General features: G+C 50.4%; 1 pseudogene; it reads right to left on the bottom strand.

Moving 5' to 3' along the window:
• Window positions 1-423: 423 nt before the first annotated feature.
• LOC109731184 (COX assembly mitochondrial protein homolog pseudogene) lies at window positions 424-749 on the bottom strand (annotated as a pseudogene).
• Between the last annotated feature and the right edge of the window lie 16,602 nt (window positions 750-17,351).

The following is a 17,351-nucleotide window of genomic DNA, read 5'->3' on the forward strand; positions in this document are numbered from 1 at the left end:
GGAAATCATTTTTTGCCCAACATATTTACTGAATTAAGAAACCATAATATTCAATGATGAAGAGGGTGTGAGGAACTAAGCATGCTCACATGTTGATGGAGGGAATATAAGCTGATATCACTTGGAGAGGACAATTTAGTAGTATCTACTGAAGCAAAAATATGCATATTCTATACCCTAGCAATTCTATTCATTAAAAATATATTTTATAAAATTATTAGCACAGGCATGCAAAGATATGTCTATAAGGTTATTCCCTAAAGCATTATCAGTAAGGCGAAAATATTTAGAAACAACTTTTTTTGAGTGCTGATTTATTTATTTATTTAAGTGCTGATTTATTTATTTCCATCGATTTATACTATGAACAGTTGTATATTGAACAGGAATATTGGAGTTCCTGAGTGTCACTGGAATATTTGCCTACATGCTGGTGGGAAGCTTCTGTAGCCTTTTCTTGGCAGGAATTCCAATTTTTCTGAATTCTTCCCTTTCCTTTAAGTATCCCATTTTGCCTTCTTCGTAAAAGGCCGGGTCATTATAGTAAGCAGGTAGACATTCTTTCAATGCAGAATTTTATTTTATTTTCAGCATTTTACTACCATAAGGAGTCCAGGGCTCTTACAAGATTTGATAAAATCTTAGGCTTGTTCAGAACACCTCTCTCTGGCCTTTTCTCTCATTATTTTAGGGATCAAAACCTCTTTTTCGACATGTCTAATCTGCTGCTCTGTGGGGTCGAGCGCCATCTTGGTGGGTGGAGAACAAGGCAGCCGGTGTCAGCTCTGGGGCAGCAGAAACCAATGTCATTCACGGGAAATATGGCCAAGTACATTTTGGTATATCTATACTCTGCAATACTATGGCACCATTGACAAGAATGAAGCATATCTGTACTGCAGACAGAGAATCCATAGTATGTTTTCTAATATAAGAAGCAGAACTGAAAACAACATGTTTTAGATAATCCCACTTGTGTTTCTGAAAAAGCTCTGTGTGTAAATGGGCTTAATATTGTGAAAATTATTAACGTGCTTTTCTTTTGTTTTTATTTCTGAGTACACGATCTCTGCAATAATGGGTCAGGGAACATCCATCTGCCTTGAGAGAATTAGGAATGTTATAGAAGAAATAAAAAGAGAAAGGCAAATTCACCTTCTGACATTCAAAAGTAGGATCTGGCTGCCAGACAGCAGTTGACTTCCATAGTTCTTATTCATCAAGTAAATCCTTAACATGTGGCTAGAGCTGGGAAGAGGGTGTGATCGAGGAAAGGCTACCCTGCAGGTGGAGGGGAGGAGAAAGGCAGGAAGGCAGTGACATTGTGGAACACAAGGCCCCAGTTTCCACCTTGGGGCCTGGCTCAGAGGAGGGGTGTTATCCCTGACAACAGAGAGGCTATGGGCTCTGCTCCCCATTTTTGTCCCAGGTGCAAAATCTGGACTGGGGTAGACTCCAAGATGACCCCTACTGGTCACCTTCTTAGATAGGTGAATGCAATTTACATGGAACTTGCTATGGATTGAATTATGCTCCCCCAAACTCACATATTGGAGTCCTAACCCCCAACATGACTATGTTTGGAGGTAGGGCTTTTGGGAGGTAATTAAGGTTAAATGAGGCCAGGCACAGTGGCTCATGCCTATCATCCTAGTATTCTGGGAGTCTGAGGTGGGAGGATCATTTGAGCCTAGGAGTTCAAGGTTGCTGTGAGCTAGGCTGATGCCACGGCACTCCTAGCCTGGGTGATGGAGTGAGACTTTGTCTCAAAAAAAAAAAAAGGTTAAATGAGGTGATAAGGGTGGAGTCCTAATCTCCTAATCCAATAGGACTGGTGGATTTATAAGAAGAAGAGATCTCTCTCTCTCTCTCTCTGTGTCTCTTGCTCACTCTCTCTCCCCACTACGTGGGCACACAGTGAGAAGGTGCTGTCTGCAAGCCAGGAAGAGAGCCCTCACCAGGAACCAAACTGGCTGGTACCTTGATCTTGGACTTACAGTGTCTGGAATTGTGAGAAATAAATTTCTGGTGTCTATACCACCCAGTCTATGGCAGCTAGAGCAGACTAAGACAGCTGTCGCGTTTTGGCATGACTTGCAAGCCAGGCATGACTGCCCTTTGTTCTAGACTGTCTTCTCAAGGATCCTTGTGCAGCAAACAGCCTTGGAAGGCAGGTGTGGCCTCTCCCTCTAGAGCCAAGGGCAGGCACACTCGCTGCCCAGTAGGGAAGATCTGAGCTCCCTAAGCTCAGGGTTCCTCTCCGTTAACACACTCCACGGTGTATGCAGGTGGTTTCTGGCCCTCCTCATGTTGACCTGTGGGAATATGGGCTTGGGAACCAATGAAAAAATGCTTATCCTCCGGCTACTGCTATTGCTGTGAGTCACAAACTATGCCTTGTGCCTGCCCCCAGAGCCTCGTGTCTTCTGCCTGTGGCACTGTGGCAGGCTAACTTGTTAGCTTACTAGTGGGGTAAAATCCCATACCCTACACACTTCTTGGCGGTCACTCCTGCATTGAATCAGGGCTGATCATTGTAGTTTAGAGAATATGGAGGAAGTGGTGTTATGTGAGACTAAGTCACAGGGACAGCGTAGCTTCTGCCTGGTTCTCTTGGGATATTCACTCTTGGATCCCAGCCGCCATGCTGTGAGGAAGCTCAAGCTGTGCTGTGGAGAAGCCCCCACAGAGAGGAGCCGACAGCTTGCTAGAAATGGGAGGGAGCCGACTTGAAAGTGGGTGCCCCAGCCCCAGTCAAACCTTCGGATCATCGCAGTCCTGCCGACATCTCGCTGAAATATCGGGAGTGACTCAGCCAGAACTTCCCAGCCACCTCCCCACCCCCGCCAACAAACTCCTGGTTCAGAAACCATGAGAGTTTTAAATGGGGATCTCTGTTTTAAGCCATTACATTTAGGGTTGATGTACTCTGCAGTGCAGCTCACTAATGCAGGGGACCCGGAGCGCAGCCCCTTCGTGGCAGGGAGAGGCTATGGCCTGGATGGAGGATGGGAGAGGTTTTGGGCAGCGTGGAAATTGCAGCAGCCTCAGACTTTAGCCTGAAAGCCCGAAGGGCACACGGCAGCCAGGGGAGAGGGACATGGTCCCATAGGCCAGAGAAGGCGGTGGTGGCACTGAGCCTAAGACCCCCACTCTTCCTCTGCCACACAAGGTCACATAAGCCACACTCCCCCCAGACACCCAGGCACAACCATTGTGAAGGAATCAGGAATCGGCTGCCGGGGAGCCTGGGGACTGCAAGAAGGGGCAGTTTGATGACTGCATGGGACAAACTTTGAACCTCACAGGAGGAAGAGTTTGACTTTTCCTGCTGACCAATGGTTGTGGAGTTCAAGAAGAAGATGAAATGAAAAAACCAGCATTTATCTGCATTTGCACCTTGTAATGGGAATTAACATTTGCGATCCTGTGAGATAAGCACACAGGCAAATAGATGTCTGAAGGGATCTTTGATCAATTGAAAACAGTGATTCCTACTAGGAATTTGTTTTTGCTCTGTTGGTTTTTTGTTGATGGTTTTCTACTTTACCTTTTTGCTAAAAGCATTGAGTGGGGAAAGAGACAGAGAGAATCTTAGAAGCCTGTGAGCATTATCGTTGGGTGGGTAGGTCTGGGTGGGACTCCATCACTTACTAGCTGTGTGTTGGAGGCAGGTTAATAAACCCCTCTGAGCCTCAGTTTCCTCTTCCTCATCTATAAAATGGGGGATGCCAAGAGTGTCTCCTTCCTAGGACTGTGGTAAATATTCAATGAGATGATGCACGTACAGCCCCTGACACAAAGTCAACGTCAACTTTTGTACATAAGAAATTCTGTCACAGCCGGGGGTGGTGGCTCATGCCTATCATCCTAGCACTCTGGGAGTCTGAGGTGGGAGGATCATTTGAGTCCAAGAGTTTGAGGTTGCTGTGAGCTAGGCTGATCCCACAGCACTCTAGCCTGTAATCCTAGCACTGTGGGAGGCTAAGGTGGGAGGATCACTTGAGGCCAGGAGTTCGATATCAGCCAGGGCAACAGAGTGAGACACTGTCTCTATAAAAAAATTTTTAAAATTACCCAGACATTGTGGCATTAGCCTGTAGTCCCAGCTACTCAAGAGGCTGAGGCAGAAGGATCACTTGAGCCCAGGAGTTTGAGGCTGCAGTGAGCTACAATAGCGCCACTGCACTCCAGCCTTGGTGACAGAGTGAGACCTTGTCTCGAAAAAATATAAAAATTTTTGAAAACCGTTCTATCACCAACATGTATTGCTTTTGTTTAATTATTTTGAGATATTAAAAATTCAGAAAAATCAAAAGAATAGTATAATAATCACACAAAATCAAACCATCTAGATTAACAGCAAATAACGTTTTTTGGTCACATTTGTTTCAATTCTTTCCAAAAAGGACACATGTAATACATGCATATCCCTTTTAAAAATGAGCCCAAGCATTACAAGCCAAGCTGAGGTCCCCCGCCCCCCAAATCCCTCTCTGCCTCCTTTCCCCCGGACACCCCTCTGCAGGGGTGGCGTGTTCACGTCTGGTCCAGCTTTTCTCCCAAGTGCTCCTCTGGGTGCTGGGCGCTTGGTGGCCGTATCTACCAGCCCTGACGGTGCAGAGGAGAGGGCCACCTGGAGACGAAGGCAGCAGGAGGTGATGTCACCTGCACAGTTAGCCCCACCTCCCAGTATCACCGACACAGTCACAGTCACACAGTGTCACCTGCACCATCAGCCCCCTCACCCCACGTCAAACCAACATAAACAATGTCACCTGCCCATTAGCAAGTCTCACTATGAACAGTCAACACTCAGTGCCACCTTCTCACACCCAGCCCCACCGCACGGTGTCACAGGCACACTCATGCATCGAACCCAGTGGCACCCACACAGTCACTCAGAGTGTCACCCGCATGCAGCCACACAGTGTCCTGGTCTCAGACGCTCTCGATCCCTGAGTCACCTGCCCAGGACCAGCCGCGAACCGTCACTTGCCGTCCCATGCGCCATCCGCTGCGCCGTGCAGTATGACACCACACGCAGCGTCGCAGGGCGTGTGTGGCGCCCTCTCCCCTCAGCCCTGCCCACAGACCTGCCTGCCACTGTGTCCCCAACAGTCATCTTGGGGCCTGGCCCTCTCCCGGCCTTGGGACCACCGTCCAGGAGGCCCCGGCTCCACCTCAGCCAGGAAGCACAGCGAGGAGGAGGACGCAAAGAAAGGGCTTTGTGCTTTGTGGGCAGGTCATTAGGGGGAGCTGGCGCCCCTCTGCCAGCCCCTCCCCTGCAACAAAGGAACAAAACGGCAGCTATTTTTAGATCCGTGTCAAACTCTCCCTCAGACCCTGGGGTGGGGAGTCCCCGAGAGCGTCTGGGAGGGCTCTGAGGAGGCAGAGTGCGGCCTGCTCTCCTGGCAGCTGGCCGGCCCCTGGGGAGGAGCAGCCCCATCCAGACAAAGAGAAGGCCGAGACAGTGGGAACAATGCCCGGGACCCCAGGACGCCTGCTTCCTGGGGAGCACCCCCTCCTCGGAAGGAGGTCCTGGCCCAGGGCAAGGGTGGCAGGACGCCCCCTACCTTGTTTAACCCACCAGGCACCGCACGGGCTCCATTTCCCAGGGGGGGCAGGAGACGGCCGGAATGAGGGAGCTTTCTGCTGCACAGACCTCCCACCCAGATCTGTGGCACCCGGATCTGAGACTGAATCCCAGCTCTGCCCCTTACAGTCCTGACGCCTCAGGCCTCAGTTTCCTCGCCTGTAAAATGGAGACGAAAATTCTCACCTCCACAGTCTCTCGGAGGAGAGCAGGGGCTAAGAACCAGGCACGCAGTAGGCCCTCCGCCAGCCCGAGAGCCCTGGGTTGCAGGAACTTCCAAGCAAGCAAGGGCTTGCATTGTTCAACACTGGCTCTGAGGGCCCAACACACTGCCTGGCACATAGTAGGTGCTCAATTAATATTTGTTCAAGAGGGCACTGAAGGGCCCTTACCAGCCTTCGGTCCTACAGGCTTGCCCTGGCTTAGGTCACCACCTTCCCAAGCCCTGCTCTGGCTGAGGCCGGCAGGAGGCAGCAGGTGAGACGCCAACTCCCCAGGCTGCAGCCCTTGCTGCAATGACAGAGTGTGGCCACCAGGGGGTGCCATCTCGTAAGCTTTCCGCCCAGCCTGGGTCCTTCCTGCCACTCAGGGGCCTGGAGGGCTGGACAGGACACGGCCCACCAGGTGGGGTACCTGCCACCCCGCGGTGGAGCTGTTCTCCTAAAGCTCTGTGGAGCAGCAGCATTACAACCCAGGCCACCAACTCACAATGCTTAGAAAGAATCACTTCGCCAGGCCCGACCTGTTCCTCCCACTGTAATGTTAAGCCACTGTCCAGTGCCCGGTCTCACCATAACCACGCTCCCCAAGCCTCGCCTGACCAGACTTCAAGGTTCCCTGTGCTGTCACCCTACTCCTCCCCCAGCCATCAGACCCACAGGGGTCCTCCCGTTGACCTGGGTACCTCCCACCCCGTTTTACAGATGGGTAAGCTGAGGTCCACAGAGCAGAGCCGCTTCCTCAAGGCTGCACAGTGAGGAGGAAGCCAGGCCAGGACCAAAGCTAGGACTTCTTCCTCAGCGTGTGCCACTCACTCCTGAATGGCTTTGCTGCTGTTCCGGGGGAAAGGGGAGGGGGCGAGGAAGACTTTGAGGCCTCCTTATCCCCTTCCAGATCCTCAGCCTGCACTATTTCATTGAATCCTCCACCAACTCCTCCAATAAAATTCGTTATCTCCATTTATGGACGAGGAAAACAAGGCCTGGTGAAGCTGCCCCGAGTCTCACAGCTAATGAATGGCAGCACCAGGATTTGTCCCTGGGACTGTGTGACTCCCAAATCCACATTCTTTCTGTTCTGTTAGGTCAAACCTATAACATTGCTATTCCCATAAGTCAAAATGTTTCAAATATCTGGTATGCTTAAACTCAATATTACACCGAGGAAAAAGCCCCTTCTCCTGAGCCACTAAGTGGAATATTCTAGTAGCACTGGGTGAAGGTGGACAGATTTCTTCAGGTGCAAAACACCTGGGGAGACCATTGTTGCTGGAAAGATCCTCCACCCCCACCCCAAAGCCCAGGTCAGGATCCTGGGGTGGACAGATGGCTCTAGGCGCTCAAGTTCAAGGACTTCTGACCACAGAGGGGTCACACCCCTTGGGCAAGAGGAGCTGTAGGGGATGGGGTCCTGGGGTTGGGGTATGGTTTCTCTAGCTATGTCAGGGAGGCCCCTTGGAAGAGAGACAAACCCACATGGTATAAATTTAGAATGTCACAGAATGCCATAGAATATCGTGGCTAGAATGCCACAGAGTGCTGTTGAATGTCAAGGAATGTCGTAAAATGCTCTGGAATGTCAAAGAATGTCACAGGGTGTTGTGAATTCTTGTAAATGTCAAAAGATGTCAGAGAATGCTGTAGATTGTTGTAAATGTCACCGAATGTCAAGGACTACCTTCCGATGTCATCATAGAATGGTGTAGATGGCTGTAAATGTCATGGGATGACTTAGAACGTCATCCTAGACCGTGGCAGGCGGTAACAGAATGTCAGCATCACGGAATGTCATGGAAACTCCGAGCCTGCTGGGAAGGACCTTGGAAATCAGCCGGGTTCACCTGCTCATTTTGCAGATGGGAACACCAAGGCCCGGAGCAGGGAAGGGCTCTGTCCAGGGAAGCTTACACAGACAGGTCCTTGGCAGGTGCAGATTCAAAATCTGAGTCTCTAGACTCCCAGACCGAAGCAGTCTCCCTGGCTTGAGGCTCTTGGGGACCAATTAACCCTGCGATGGAAACAATGGTGCCCAGTGGGTATTAACACAGCGCCCAGTTCTGGCTGGCACTAGCCCCACGTCAGGATGGGAGTTAACTCCCCATGTGGGGTTTTCAGGTCTGGGAAGTGAAATGACGAGTTATTTGCACTGAAATCAGCAACATGCCTGCCCTGCAGCAGAAAGAGGGTGGGCATGGTGGGGAGCCCTCGGGGGCCGCTCCCCAGGCCCTGTGCCAGGAACGGTGTCCCCAGCTTTCCCAGGAGACACTCCTTGCACAAACAAGGATTCAGAGGTGCCCAGTCTTGTCGACAACCCTTGACAGAGGCCCAGGGGCCTGGAGGAAGAGTGTGGGTCGAGAGGAGAGGGAGTGAGAGGGGGAACCTGGAAGGGAACACCTGATGTCACTCTGGGTCTCCCCGGCCAGACGTCAGCAGGTGGGAAGGACATCAGGCTGGCTGAACCGATTGCGGTGAGTGGGGTGGAGCTGGCGGCGAGGGGCGGAGGCACAGAGGCCATCTTGCCTGGCCATTGCCCCCCAAAAGAGCCCTCAGCATGATAAGACGTACTCTGCTTCTCTCCTTTTATCCCCAAGCCCCATGTATCACCCCCCCACCTCATGCAAAGACCCCCAGGACCAGCCCTTTCCGCTCCAGCCTCCTGGGGAGGCTCCCTGTCTTGTGACCCACCCTGCAAGTCCTCTGACCCACACAGATGAACAGGGCCCTGATGCTCCCACCCTAAAGGGGGAAGTGAAACAGGGAGGACCCCAGGGACCTGCCCACATCCTCGCCGCTGGAGAATCCCCTTCGCTTTCCAGGTGCAGAGCCAGAGCCGGCCCAGACTGTGCCCAGCCCTAGGAGAAAGTTGGCAGCTGCATGGAGCCAGCTTGCCAGGGAAGGTCCCTCTGGCAGGCCTCAGGGCTGGTTCTGGCTGACCGGAGCCACCGGCCCAGCACGGCCGGGAGCCCTCGCCCCTCGGGAGCTGGGCTGGCAGCGGCTCAGGACATCGGGCACCTGCCCTCTCAGCAAAGCCGTCCCTTCTCTCCGAGAGTTCGCTCCCCACAACTGTAAAAATAACGAGGTCCCAGCAGAGTCTGGTGGCAGAGCTGAGCTCAGCAGAGGCACAGGAAAGAATGCACGGGAGGGAGAGGGGTGGAGGGGCCCGGGCAGGCAGGCCTCGGTGTGGGGGTCCTGGGGGAGGTCAGTGGCCATGCAGGAGCACGCAGGGGAGCCGTGGGGCTGAGCCCCCTTCTCTTGTCTGCATTAATGAAGTTTTTCTGGCAGGGCACACGCCGGTGTGTCTGTGTGTGAACACGTGTGCCCAGGTGCGTGTGTTTGCGTAGGTGCACACCCATGATGTCTGCTGGTCATTCTGTGTGTTGGAGTCTGTGTAGGTGACACCAGATTGCTGCAAGAGCAGAGGATGAATATGGTAATGATATGCAAATCGCGTGTGAGATTTGTGTCAGGAGTAAGAGGGTAATAGAGGGAAGTGCCGGGTGCTCATGGCCCAGGTCCCCTGTGTACGTGTTGGGCACAGTATTTATTCCTGTGTCAATGACATGCACGTCCCTACCCCCACCTGCCCTCCACCCCCCCCTTTGCCCTCCACCCCCCAGGGCTCCCAGATGGTGAGTTGTGGTGAACTGGGAGGACGGTGCAGAGGTAGGAGCAGGGAGGGGAGGGGAGCGGAGGGGAGGGGAAGGGAAAGGAGGGGCAGGGGAGCTTGCCAGGATGAAGAACTGGGCAGAGGGAGGAGGAGGAGAAAGATGAGAACCTGAGGTGGCGCTAGAGGTTTAGTTCGGTGTGTGAAAGGTGGGGTACAGCTGTGGGGTAGGAGATTGGGGAGCAGAAAGGAGCTGGGGGGAGGGGCTATTGTGAGCTCAAACCTGGGTCCCTTTTAATGTTGTCGAAATTCAGGTAAAGGCTGGAATTCTTTCAAAATTGCTATCTGATAGCTGGAGTTTGTGGCTTTTTTGGTTTTGTTTGTTTGAAACAAGGTCTTGCTCTGTTGCCCAGGCTGGAGTACAGTGGCGTCATCATAGCTCACTGCAACCTCCAACTCCTGGGCTCAAGAGATCCTCCCACCTCAGCCTCCTGAGTACCCGGGACTACAGATGTGAGCCACTGTGCCAGCCAATTTTTGTTTTGATTTTTGTAGAGATGGGGTCTCACTAGTTGCTCAGGCTGGTCTAGAATTCCTGGTTCAAATGATCCTCCCACCTTGGCCTCTGAAAGTGCTGGGATTACAGGCGCGAGCCACCTCACCCAGCCAATTTTGTGTTTTTAGATGTGATTCTGTGCTGAGACTGGACCGTTAGTCTCATCACCTGTGTCCGGGGAGAGGGTTTGCATCCGGGCAGGAAAGCAGTTTTGAGAGGAGGGGTCCTTGTGAGCTGGGCAGGTGCCTCCCAAAGGTGTCTTCCACCGAGGGGCACTCGGGACCTCAGTGCCAGGGCTTCCTCCCTGGGCACGTGCTTCCCTGTCCACCTCCCCGCCCGCCAGGGCTAGAGGGTCCCTGGGAGTAGGGTCACTTGGGCCTTCCAACTTTAATGTGGTCTCAGCCTCAAAGGGCTTATATTCTGATAGGGGGACAGAAGCCACTGATTCATCATGAATCAGACAATTGATGGGAGAGCCCTGGGCCTCCTGGGCCTCAGTGTCCTCGTCTGGAAAATGGGGCTTATACCAGCCTCTGCCTTGTGGGGTTGCTGTGAGAATTGGATGAGTCAATATGCACGAAGGGCTTAGCACAGTGCCTGCATGACGTGAGCACTCAGTTCAAGAGCGGGAACCTCACCAGCTCCTGAAGTCCCCCCCCCCGTGCCCTCCCAGGGACCTCACCTCCCCACCCCACCACCAAAAATACCCCCTGTCCTGATGTTTTTGTCAACTGCTTCTTTGCATTTCTTTGTAGTTTTGTCACCCAAGTGGGCATACTTAGACACTGTAGTTTACTCTTGGCTATTTACCAATTTTTGATATGTCTTTTAAATTCTTTTAATCTACAGGTTCCCTCCCATCCTGTTCTTTTCCTTAGAATCGGTGTGTCGGGGAACGCTGTTGTGCAATTGACCTGTAGTTTCCCTCAGTCTGGACTTTGCCCAGTGTGGTTCCATATGTCCTGTCTCCCCAGTTCCTGCAAATCGGCTTCATTTCTAATGGTCCAACCATGATTTGCAATCAGTGCCTTTTGAGCCTCCAGCTGACGTTTTCAAATTGCTAGAATAATCAGCATGAAGATGAACATCCTGGTACATACACCTTTGTGCACTGTGGGTGACTTGTTGCCCCTTTCCTTCCCCCATGCCCCTGGGCTGGGCGCGCTGTGATGTCCCGTTCAGGTCCCTGCCCGGCCCTGGAGAGGTGTGCGAGTTCTCAGCCCTGCAGCCCAGGCCACTGCCCGCCAAATGGCTCCATTTCCTCACACTCTGCGTCTCACGTCCCCGTCTGCGTTAGACACACTTCGTTGCGCCTGAAAAGCCCTTCCCGTGTGGCCCAGCTTTTAGCCCTTCCTTCCCCACAGCCCATATTTCTGAGGTCCTGGACTGCGCCAAAGCGTGAACCTACCCAGAATGCAACCTGCTTGTTGTTCTCAGGCTGCGGTTGAGGTATTTACATATTGAAAGAGACACAACGTGGCCCGTGCTATTTTCGGCACACACCGACTCAGCCTGAGCCACCGCTGATTTCAGCTGCAGCTGGGCCGGACACTTAGGGTTTTTCCAAGGCAGCTGGAAAGTCCAGGGGAGTTGACAGTCCTGTGGTCACCTCAACGGGGGTGTGGGGAGGGAGCCAGTGGACAAATGTCTCTCTCTGTCTGCTGTCCTTTAGAGACACAATTCTCAGGTGCGTTCTATGCAGTTCCTTAAGGAGTCCCCGGCAAGGCTGACCGTCCTTTACCCAGTCCAATCACACCTCCTTCCCTGGCACTTCCTCCTCTCCTTGCTCATTTCTGCTTCTCCCTGGCTCCAGGTTCCTGGTATTGCCTCGAGACTAAACTTTTAGTCCCCAAGACTTTGTCTCAGGCTCTGTTTGGGGACAATCCCAAACTAAGACGTGTCAGGTGGTATTTTGTGAAGTCTCAGCCTATTGATGGGGTAGCCAGAGTCTTCCAGAAGCCAGTGGCTGACACAATGGCATCAAAAGGGCCAACCACTTGCTGGACCTGTAGAATCGGGACAATCTGCTGTTCTTGGGAAACAGGCTGCAAACCCAGTGCCCGTCTCCTGTCCCCGTGAACAGGGGATTTGGCCTCAGCTGAGAACATGGCAGTACATTTGCTTTAGCTGCTCCTAGATGATGCCACATGAAACTGCCAGGGGGAGACCAGGCACTAGAGGAAAGAGACCAAGGAGAGTCACCTGCGAGTCCACCTGGAATAAATGGCCAGAGGAGTGTCACCTTACAACACGAAGCTCGGTGAAGTTGGTCTTTTAAAATGGTTTTTTGTTTCATTTTTGGTTTTTTGTTTCACTTTTGAACTAGGTGTTAAATTTTAAGTTGCTTTGACAGAAAAGAGTTATCTTTAAACCTAAAAGAGCTCACTTGATCAATAAAACACTCTACAAAGTCAATGGAAAAATGGACCCAAAACCTGACAAAATAAATCACAGTAAAATAAAGATAAATGGCCAATAAAAAAAATGAAAGGATCTTTATCCTTTCTGGTAGGTAAAAAGATGAAAAGTAAAATGACAAAATACTGCCTTTTGCCTATCAAACTGGCAATGATTTTTTTTTTTTTTTTTTTTAGAGACAAGGTCTTGCTCTGTCGCCCAGGCTGGAGTGCAGCAGTGTGATCATAGCTCACTGCAACCTCCAACTCCTGGGCTCAAGGGATCCTCCTACCTCAGCCTCCCCAGTAGCTGGGACTATATATGTGTGCCACAGCTAATGTGCGCCCAGCTGATTTTTAAATTTTTTGTAGAGACGGAGTCTCACTTTGTTGCCCAGGCTGGTCTTGAACTCCTGGGCTCAAGCGATCCTCTCTCCTTGGCCTCCCCAAATGCTGGGATTACAGGCATGAGCTGCTGCACCTGGCCAAACTGGCAATGATTTTTAAATGTTGGTGTGTAGCATAGTGCGACAGGCTGCTATTTTATTCCCTCAAATGACGCATTCTCTCTTTTGTCCTCAGTGACAGAGTTTTAGGTGGCAACGAATGCTCAAATGGAGACTATATTTCCCATGCTCCTTTGCAGTAGGTATGTCCATGTGACTAAACTCTCACCGGTAGAATATGTCAGAAGTGATGTGTTTAATTTTAGTTTCATTCGTGCTAGTTGGGGGACCCACCAGGAAAGAAATGGCTCCTTCAAATTGGGCAAATTGAGAACAAGTAAATAAAGGGACAATTGACAAAGCTGTGGGTGGTGTTTAATAAAAAATTTGCTGGCCTTTGTTCCTGGTTCCTGGCCAGTAACCTTCAAATCCTTGGAATTTATGGATGTATCTTGTTATCGATGATGGACCCCTTGGCTCACACAGGATGGTTTAGGTGACAAATGGCCCCTAGGTAGTTTATGCTAATGAGGTGATGCAGGATGGAGGTTGATCATGCCAGAAAGGCCAACCATGTGATTAGAGAGTTGGGGCTCTGAGTCATGTGTTATTAGCCCTACCTCTGAGGACCGATGGGGGCTAAAGACTGAGTTCGACCACATGGCCAATGATTTAGTCGACCATTCCTAAGTAAGGTAACCCCGGTAAGAAGTCCGGACACTGCAGTGTAGGTGAGCTTCCCTGGTTGGCAACACTGTGCCTCTTGCCATACGTTGATGTGCTGGGAGGGTGACGGGTCCCCAAGGATGACAGAAGCTTGCTGTTTCGCACCCTTCCCGACCTTGCCCCATGCATCTCTTCCTTTGGCTGCTTCTGATTCATATCTTCTTGCTAATCATATGTACAGTGCTGGCCTGAATTCTGAGTGATTCCAGTAGTATTGAACTGGAGGCAGTAGTGGGAATCCCCCCATTTGTAGCCAGCTGGCCAGAGTGAGGCTGGTCTGTGAGACCCAAACTTGCAGCTGGAGTCTGAAGCGAAGGCAGCCTCGTGGAGGGTCGTGCTCTTAACTTGGGAAGTTCCGCCAAACTCTGGGTCGTTGGTGTCGGAAGTCAGTGCAGGCTGTGTTTAGGCAAAGTAACAAGACACCTGAAAAAAATGATGTGTCTGAGGCCTGCATGATCCCAATTGGCTATAAATAGTTTTCAGATTTCCTGTAGGGTTGCTTAGGCTTCCATTGTCCCTTTCCCTGTGTGTCTGACCGATTCGGATTCCTACTGATACGGTACTCCCAGGCTAGCAACGGTGGGGAGAAGCTATTATCCACCGCAGGCCTGAGAGACGGGAGAAGGGAGCAAATACAAGCCCAGAGAGAAGACGTGGAATGGACCGCCCAATGGAAGCTGTGGCCTTGAGTGAAAGAACACAGGCAAACCCCAGCAAGGACAGAACCAGACAACCTGATACCCTGATCTCCTTCCTCCAGCCTCTGATGTCTTACTGGTGCCTCCCACTGGCTGAACCATTCTGGAAGCCAGAGGGCAAGGAAATCTCTAGAGGTCGGCTCCCAAGGTGCAGAGCAGACCAAAGAGTGGGCGTGGAGGGGCTAATATCCAGCTCACTCGCCCAAAACAAAATCACTTGCTCTCTGCTCCCTTTCCCTGTCCTTTCTGGCAGCATGAAATCAATTGAGGACCTGGGGGCCTTTGATCATGGAGTTGGAGACGATTCGTGGGGGATGGCAGAAGAAGATGTAAGGAGCTGCTTCTTGCCCTTAGATTGCTATGTGAAAAGGAAAGAAATGTCCAGCTTGTCTGAGTAGCTGTATTTTCTGATCTCTTTGCTGCAGCAGTTTAGCCTGCACCCGACCCGATATCACTGGCCCAGGAGTGACAACCCCAGCTTACACCACCTTGCTGGAGAGAGAAATGGGGACAGTGTCTCTCAAAGGCATCAGCCCAGATGCATCAGGAGCTCAAAATGTTTAGATCCTTTAGCTCCGTGATTCTATTTCTTGGAGTTTAAGAAAATCATCAGAACTATGGACACAAGTATAGTCACGTGTATACCATTGCTGTGATTTTCATAGAAAATAAGCAGAAGCAACATAAAGAATACACAATAAGAGAATGATTAATGGATTATAGTCCACCCATACACAATGCTATGTGGTGCAACTAGTACAAATGAGTTTTATACAGAATTTTTAACGTGAGAAAATGCTAATAATATAATGTTAAAGTAAAAAATCAGAATGCATAAGTATTATCTCAATTATGTGAACATTTAAGGAAAAAAGATGGAAAGAAATATGCCAAAATGGTAACAGTGATTGTCTCTGGATTGTGGGCAATGCCTTTCCCCTTATTTCTACGTTTGTTTGCTTCTCAGTGTTCCTACAATGACTATGCATTATTTTAAAAATAAGACAAAATGTTCTGTTCAAAAGTATCCATGAAGAAATAACCAGCAGAAACTTGTCCATTGGAATGCCATCAGTGTCCATGCATCTTATTTTGGGCTGTTATAACAGAATACCGTAGACCGGGTGGCTTATAAACCACAGAAATTTATTTCTCACGGCTCTGGAGACTGGGAATCCCAAGATCAGGGCACCAGAAGATTCGGTGTCTAGTGGGGGCGCATGTCCTGGCATCATCTCGCCGTTTCCTCACCTGGTGGAAGGGGTAAGGGGCTCTCCAGAGTCTTTCCCATAAGGGCACTAATCCCGTTCATGAGGGCTCCACCCTTAGGACCTAATGACCTACCAAGGGCCCCACATCCTAATACCACCACACTGGGCATAGGATTTCAACATATGAATTTTGGGGGAGACACAAACCTTGAGTCTAGAGTAACCATCTGACTCTTTCTCACTTGCCTTTCCTATTACCTGAATTTGGTTCTGATTTCCTATCTCTGAGACCTGCCCTGTCATCACTCTGTCCCAGGTGTGCTCTAGGTGGCTAACCTTGGATTTTCTTCTGGACTTCATGCATAACTTGCAGGATTCTCTGATGTTCACCCACAGCCTCTCTGATATGGATTCCCAGTTACCTGGGTTCTGGTCTTGTTAAAGCCTACCCTATAACAATGCTTACCGCATCTCTTTTAAAATGATTTGTTTCCAAATTGTTCTTTTTCATCCCTTAGAAAAGTCTGGTTTCTGTTTATTTACAATGTGCATCTCTAGCTCCTACAGGAAGTTTATTCAGTCCATGTGAATGTTCGCAGTGGGGCAGGAAGTGGCAGGATCCGGGACCTGAAGGGAAATGCAGACCAATTTTCAGCACCAAGGAGAGTTCTGAGGGAGCTGGGGCTCTAGGATGATCTCCTGCTGACAGAGGCCTTTTATCCTGGGAAGTTCATAAATACCCCTGCAGGTCACATCCACAGGGAAGAATTGTATGTCATGTCCCTAGGGTGTCCAATGGTTTCATCTTTTATGCTAAGTATAATTGACTGGTAGTGGCTTCCCAAAGAGCTCTACTCGGGAGAGCTATGAAAACTTGTAACTATGAGAACAAGACCGATTAATGACTAATTAATTAATTAATTTCCATAGGTGGAAAATAAGTGAGCCACGGGATGTTTGCTATGCATTTGCCAATTCCAGCCTAGTCATTGGGGTACTTGATTCTCAACTGGATAAGGCAAGCCTATCCCTTCAAAAATTTTAATTCTTTATTTTTAAGGTGTCATCTGGCATATATTATATCTTGCAGGAACCTTGAACTTATGCTTCATTTATTGGTAGTCTTCCCTGTTATTTTCCATTAGATGTCTGAGTGTCTGCCTCGCTTTTGCTGTTTAATACTCTGGCTCCCTGGACACTAATCCACAAAGTTGAGAACTTGGACTTATACTTTGGCTTTGATATCCTCCCAGGTGTCTGCCTTCATCTATGACCGTATACCTTTTAAGAGTGGTCCTACTTCAACCTAGATGGACCTGCCCTCCAGTCACCAGCACTGTGACATCTCTTCACGTGCCTTTGTTTACATCTATCCGAGGATCAGGCCCCAGGAATGTCAACTCTATCCCAGACTGAGGACTGGGCACCTTTGGACCCTTTGATTTAATCTTCTCCTTTCCTTCTGCTCTGCTTTTCCATCTGTCTTTCCAGTCCTAGCCATGCTGAACGCCAGCTCCCTCCTGTCTGTTCTTCTCCATCATCCCTTGATAGTGAGGATACGTTCAGGACATGCTTCAGCCCCTCACCACCAGTGAATCCATCTCCCACCTGGACTCCGGGCAGAATGCTCAGACCTTAGACACAAAGGCAGACCTCTGTGACGGGCACCGTGAGACTCTCAGCATCGTTTCTGGTTCCCTCTGGGTACCTATGCTCAGGACTCTCCCCACACCCCTCCGCCCCATTCACTGACAGCCCCCAGGGATGCTCTCCCTGTGGAGGGATGGAGTGGATCGCCCATGCTGAGATGGGGCTCTGGGCTCTCCTGCCCATCTTGGGACCCTTTCCCCCTCATATGTGATCAGCCACCCTGGCGTTATCTTGGCTTCACCATTATAAT

This window comes from Microcebus murinus, chromosome 12, assembly GCF_040939455.1.
Source record: "Microcebus murinus isolate Inina chromosome 12, M.murinus_Inina_mat1.0, whole genome shotgun sequence".
In the NCBI taxonomy this organism is placed as follows: Eukaryota; Metazoa; Chordata; class Mammalia; order Primates; family Cheirogaleidae; genus Microcebus; species Microcebus murinus.